The sequence below is a fragment of the Protopterus annectens genome, chromosome 8.part0, assembly GCF_019279795.1.
Source record: "Protopterus annectens isolate FY-2018-M chromosome 8.part0, PAN1.0, whole genome shotgun sequence".
Taxonomy (NCBI): domain Eukaryota; kingdom Metazoa; phylum Chordata; order Ceratodontiformes; family Protopteridae; genus Protopterus; species Protopterus annectens.
This window is the reverse complement of record NC_056741.1, coordinates 100,576,383-100,583,882: the sequence shown is the minus strand read 5'-3', so window position 1 is coordinate 100,583,882 and position 7,500 is coordinate 100,576,383.

The window sequence follows — 7,500 nt, the reverse complement described above, 5'->3', positions numbered from 1 at the left end:
CCTAGGATTGCATTAAAGAAACATACTAATAGCTGGTCTCAAGGAGGTGTTTCGTTAACAGACTTTAATTTATATAAAATCTCTTATCTTATCAAAGTTATCACTTTATTAATAGATCAGTCATATGTCGCAAAATGGAAAGATTATTGGGAGCTAATTAGTACGCACTTCATGAAAATCTCCTTAACACATAAAAATATGATTGTAAATAACTCCATGTTGTGGTTGCTAAAGGAATTTTGTACTTCACCTATTACACCTAAACATATGGTCTGTTACCCATTAAATATTATTATTAGTTATCGTAACTTTATATTCATGCACCCTAAGTATAAGGAATGGAATTTTATTGTATTCCCTATAATGTATACTCAGGGTATGCTTATGTCATCTACTTCTGAAGGAGCTCATTTAGCTATAGATAATAATCTAAAGTACTGGTATCAGCTGATATCTGATAATAAAGTTAAAATCTAGATTTCTTAAAACAAGAATTTGATCTAAGAGAAACTTGCTGGTTAGAGGTTCAGATCTTTAGACAACATCTCATTGATAGAATAGATCTAATGTCTATAACAGTTAAAGAATCTATTCCAAAACTGATTGATTACTTGATAATAAATTTACAACATAAAGTTTCTGATAAAGGTAAACTTTCATATATACATAAAATTATCAGACAAGAAACTTTTTACAATGTGGATTCATACTGGAATTATTTCACCTCTATTAATGGGGACCCACCAACTCAACAAGATAAACAATATATATTGGAATCTGCTTATAGAACTACATCTTCCATTGTCTGGAGACTTTATACATGGAAATTTTTACATAGATCTTTTTATACACCTTTGATGATGAATAAAATTAATAATAAAGTTAATCTATGTAAGAGATGTAATGTAGAAATTAATGCTGACTGGGCTCATATGTTTTATGACTGTATGAAGTTGAAAGAATACTGGAAGTCAATTAATGAATTTTTGCAGGGTCATTTTACAGATAATTTCATTATTTCTAAGTCTCTTATATTATTCAACACACCTGTACCTCAATGTGTTAAAAAGATTAAACTTCCCTTGTTATGGTCTATCCTAGCAGTGGCTAGGAAAATAATAACTAGAAATTGGATTTCAGATACACCTCCTTCATTCAATGAATTTAAAAATGTTATGAATATAATGTGTCATATGGAAATAAGCACAATTAGAATGAGAACAACTAGAAAAACATCATATTATATTGTTTGGGATAATTTACAAAATTTGTTAAAAAAATTCTAATTTCAATAGCACGGTATTTTAGTTTAATTAATTGATCTGATTGTAGTGGATGTCTTTGTAAATATTTTAGTTGTTTTGTTGAATGTTATAATAATACCTATTTTTAATTATTTGTATAAAATTGTTATGATATTTCTTTTATATGTTAAAACAATAAACTTGTTTTGAAAAAAAAAGCATCTCAGCAAGTACTGTTATGACTCCATCATAGTTCATGTTAATGAATTACTTGAGATGTACTTCACTGTACTTTATGAAGAGAGACATGATTGAGCTCTTTGAATATGTGTCCCAGGCATGTATGTCCTTAGCCTTGACCAGGATTCTACCCTCACCTAGGATGATACCACAATATAAACAGAAAATTATTGACTTCAATAACTGGCTTAGTTTCTGGTGTCATTCCAAGGGGATCCAGTTCCTGTCAGCCTGGGATGATATGGTTGATGGTTGCTAGACCACCCTGCTTTGTCAGAGGTGGTCTTCACCTGTCACCTCTAGGCTTTTGGTTACTGGCTAAGGCACTTCCCTCCCTCATAGTGCCTTTTTTACGAAAGGTCTCAATAAAAAAATTTCCAATGTGAAAATATCACTCACAAATAAATTAAAGGTCATGCTGCTAAATGATAGGAGTTTAAATCAGAAGCGGCACTCTCTGGAAGCACTCTTCCTGGAGGATGCTGACATTTCTGCAGTTACAAAAACTTGGTTCATGGCCACAGAGACTACCCCGGCCTTGCAAGGCTACAATGTTTTCCACATTTTCAGACCACAAAATGAATGTGTGAGAACCAAAGGAGGAGAAGTATCTATCTTCATCAAATATAAATACACCTCAAGACTGGCTAGACAGGAAAACTCCATGGAGTTACTCCAAGTTCAACTAACTGTGGGTAAGACCCCCCCCCTTCAAGTCATCATTAGCTATAGGGCCTCTTCAATGTACCAAGATAGCCATACTGTTTATTTGGACCTTCTTGAGTCAATCAAATTACAACCAAACACTCTAGTCTTGGGTGATTTTGAATGGGAAACCTATATGTGTATCAACATGCTTGCAAAAGATTCCTGGATTTTGTTAACACTAATGGCCTGGAACAAATAGCATGCATCCTAACAAGGGGCTCAAATATTCTCAACCTGGTCTTCACCATCATGGGTGACCATTGCACCACCACAAGTATGGGAACATCATTGATTAAATCTGATCACAACGCAGACAAATGTAAATTAGCTATAATACCTGAACTTCTCTTAGATGAGATCAGCTAAAAAAAATTGCCAAAGCTAATTATACTCTCCTAAAAGATAGCATAAATAATTTCCAAGCTCCTGTTCAAACAGATGGCATTGACAGCTATACTAAGGTATATGCAAATCACCCCTGCAAACACTTACATAAATGTATTTACATAGCTGTACCTGACAGGATCAAAACAAGATCCTAAAGAAAAAAAAAACAAGCCTCCCTGGTGGATATCTAATTGGCATTAATAAGTTATACAACAGGAGGAAAAGTTGCAGTCTAAAAATAAAAAAGAGAGGTCCCAACCCTGGAAGAACACCCTTCTCTGCTTGAACAAGCAAATAAGACAACCTGAAAACTCCTATAAGGGCAACTTAAAAAAATAGCAACCGTAGCTAAGGATAATCACAGGGCATTCTTCAGCCATATCTGTCACCTAAATGATAGGACCCAGATGTGTGCTGAACTAGCTGTGGATGGCATCACACACACTAATCCTGCAAAAACAGCTAACCTATTAGCCAACAGATTTGACAATTTTTTTCCCCCTATCCCCTCGAAACATTCCACAGAGCATTCCATCTACATCTCCCCAATCTTGCATCTCCAAAGAGCAAGTCATTAATGCTATCTCCAAGGCCAAAACACAGCTTCTACAGGACTGGATGGCATCTCAGGTTGCACTTTAAATGGTCTAAAACATGAGTTAGAAACTTCATTAGGTACTCTCTACAACCACAGCCTGAGTACTGGTTTTGTCCCAACTGAATGAAAACAACAACTGTCATCCCACCTTCATAATTGGGGTATAACAACAGACCCTACAGCAACAGACCCTGGGAACTACAGAACATAAGCTTAACCACCCATGTCTGTAAGGCAATGGAACAAATCACCATATACTTTATAAATAAGGATATAGGTGATCTCCAAACCCTTGATCTGACACAGTTTGGGTTTTTCAAATCCAGGTCATGCCTATTAAACCTGGTGGACTTCTTTGAAAATGTCAACAGAACCACAGACGAAGGAAAATATGTGCATACAGCCTACCTTAACTTAGCCAAGGCCTTTAACACAATCCCACATTCAGGCATCATCGATAAACTCTCCCAGTTAAATATCAACCCTTATGTCATTGGGTGGTTTGCTAATTGGCTCACCAACAGATCACACTCAGTCAAATTTGGGCACTTTACTCAACCAGCAGACCTGTTATCACCAGTGGATTTCCACACTGGTCAGGGCTGGGTCCCCTGTTGTTTGGAATATACTTCTCAGAAGTTCAGGCCAAAACAGAGGTGCAGTGGCTAACTAAGTTTGCTGACAGCTGCAAATTAGGTGCAATCATTGAATCCCCAAACAGTGTCAATATACTTCAAGAAGGACTTACACAAACCAGTGATTGGTGCCAAAGCCATGGACTCAAACTCAGTGCTAAAAATGCATTATCATCCCCTTCAGTAAAAATTATATCCCTGCAGACTATCATATAAATAATAATACCCTGAGTAATGACTGAGTAGTGAGAGATTTGGGAACGCAAATTGACTGTAGCATAAACTTTGACCACCATATGTCTACTGTGGTAAGGAAGGCATTCTACATTGCACACCTCATTAGCAAAGGCATTGCCTGAAGAGTGGAAGAGGTCATAACACCCCTGTACTTGTCCCTCATCAGGCCAATAATTGAGTACAATGTTCCCTTTGATATGTACCTTACCAGGCACCTGCAGCAACTTGAGAGACCTCAGAGATTTCTAACCAAGACAATTCATAGTCTTCAGCATATGTCATACACTGACAGACTGAAGTCACTGTCACTGTAATCAGTAGCATACAGGTACTTAGAGGAGGCTTGTGCATGGCCTACAGAGCAATGTTGGATGCAAATCGAATGGAAAAATTGCACATCTGCAAGTCAAATGGGACAAGGGTCACCCACTGCAGGGAGCTTAACCTGGCTTGTGACATAAATAGGATCTGCTGGAGAGACAGATATGTCTCTCAGCCGTTGCACTCCTCTGGTATAGGCTACCAATTCACATCAAACAAAGCCTCTCTATGACCCTGTTTAAGCATAGCCTGGATGACTGGATGGAAAACTGTAAATTCCTGACAGGATTTTACCTATGAACCTCCTAGATATAGGCAGTCATTGCAAACTAAGATCTCGGGCTTAGCAAAGTTAATTTATATTGGGTACACATGGCTGGGCTTATAAAGACCTTCGGTTCAATAGCCCATAACCTATGAACCTATATTGACAGCTCTTTGTAACACGGTCTTTCAATAGTCAGTGCTAGCTCAGTGATTACTGGATCATCTTCTCAGCAATGTGTGGTTTATTGTCTGCTAATAGCATGATCCAGTGGCATTATAAGATACCAGACATGTACACTGAGTGTGTTTACTGTTTAGCAATAGGGGAATGCTATACTAGACAATATAGACTGTACGTCCGAGATGCCTTATTTGAATTATAAAATAAACTCCAAGATTAACAAACAAAAGATAAATGCAAGGTATAAGCAAGTAAACAGAAGAAAACAAAATACTGGAAAAAAATAAAATAATAGTTCCTTCGACCCTTGGATTAAATTGCTTTTGACAGTATGAGTCATACTGGGTTTATCTCATATGCACAAGGTACAGGGTTTGATTCTTACCTGTGGAATGGGAAATTTGGCTAGGCTTAAAATGACCCACAAGGTTATATGACCTAGTGCTAACCTATGAACTTACACACACACAAACACATACATGATTTTTTTGTTACTGCACAAAACCAATCATGATAGTTATATATCCAGTTCTCATGCTAGTCATCAATAAAGGAAATGTCTGCTAAAATTAGCTTCATTTTAATTATAAAACACATTTTATAAAAGCCTAATAATAATCCTAAATATCACTTCCAATAACTATTTGTGTACTGTGTTACATATATGTATTGAATTTTATAATACTGTTCAGCTGCTTAAACACCAAAGGAAGAAGAAAGAATGCCCTACACCAATCTCTGGTTCAGACATAATATATAATACATACAAAAAAACCTCCGCATAGCCAAGGTGTTCCAAGATAAAAATATGTGATACATCCAAAAGACAAAATCAGGAACATGCTGTCACCATGTAGATAATTTTATTAAAACAGAAGCAAACAATACAAATTCAAACCATTGATAAAGAGCTTATCTCGAAAGCTTTGTGTTTGTATTATTTGCGGTTTATTTAATAAAGTTATCTACGTAGTGATGGCATGTTCCTGATTTTGTCTTTTGTATTTTTGACATAATATTTAATACTTTGGACAGAATAATTGATTATTCTGCAAATCTGCAGTAACCATGATTATTTCAAGGTACTCTAAAGGAAACCACAAGAAGCCTATCAAGAATATAGCATACAGAATACAGTGAGGCATTATTTTTGAATGGACAAAGCAATTTCTGATTGATTTTTCTCTTTATTTCCTCAAGACAACAAAATGTATTTTCACAATATTAAGCAGCATGTGCTGAATACTTAACACTGGCCCTCCAGCCATATCACTCAACTCACCAGATTTGTACAGAATGTCCAGGTTTTCACCTCATAACATTTTTGGTTTTCTGGCAAATGAGGACTGAACTCATTAAACAGTGACATACATTTGTGTTCCAGACTTCATTTCTTTCAGAAAATGCATACTAATACAATCCCTGTTATGCTAGCCATTTCCTAAGTTTACACTTTGTAAGAGAAATATTTAAAACCTGTCCCTATTTTGGGCCTTTAACCTGATTATTTTAGGCTTTGTCCAGATTTCCTGTGCTAACAGGTTGAGGGGTATGCCACCTGACACTACTTTCATGAGAGACAAAGATATATGTTAATTTTTTTCAATGACCAAGAAAAGACTAGTAATATAAATTTGGAGGGTGTGGATGGCTTGGCCCAACACACAGGATGCAGGGAAGCCTGCCACCCTGAAAAAGAGTACTTAAATTTCAGTGATACTGATCACCGGGGGGATAATCTTCTGTGAGTCATAGTGGAGAGATTTACTATATCCTTTTTTTAAATGAATAATAATATGCATTAAAATTATGCTGGTCTTTTTTGCATTACTTCCTATCAAGCAGTATATCAGCATTGTTTGAATTCTTTCTCCACATTTCCTGGCAATGCCTTCAGTAGTTTATCCATGCATGCCCAAGCATTTCGCTGACATCAAAATGAAACATTTCGCTTAACTATCCCTTCAGGAGTTTGCCCGTGTATGCATTAGCACCAACATGAAACATTCCCCCTGAAGGCCCCTTAAGCAGTCTCTCCAAGGTTTTTGATCATCTTATGTTATCAGTTGTTCAGTATGTGACTGTTTCAGTCCCAATTTGCTTAGTACAGTTTTCAGCAGTTACTTCTCATGGAGTGAAATTAAACTTTGGTGGCCAGGAGAGTTGGCAACTTACACTGTGTTATGTGAGGAGGGGGTTGTGGTCAGTAGTATCGGATACTTAGTAAGACCAGCAGAGAGTCACCTATAGCTTGAAGAAATATTATACTTAAGGAAAAAGCTAATATCAGAGTTGCTTAAAATTCATTACACGTTAATAAACTAAAAACATGCTTTTGTTTTTGCTTGTGGTCTTCATGGAGACCACTGCTGGGGAGTAGTTCCCAATAAAATTTAAATCTGATCAGGCATTGTCAAAACTAACAGTAAACATGTGCTCATTCATCATGCATGAGTGGGTTGCATTTTCCTCCTGACAGCTCTGCCTACTTCATGATATCTAGTTCCAGTCATTTAGGTGGATTATTTGGAATCAACATTTCATGTTTGTAATATGTTTGATCTTACTAGGAGACTCTCCCCCGGATTTATGAAGCCCAGTAGAGCATGCAGGATTAGTCTAAGAGCTATTTTCGGCAATATGGCTGACATGCGATCCAGGAATGAGCTCCTGAGCTTTGAC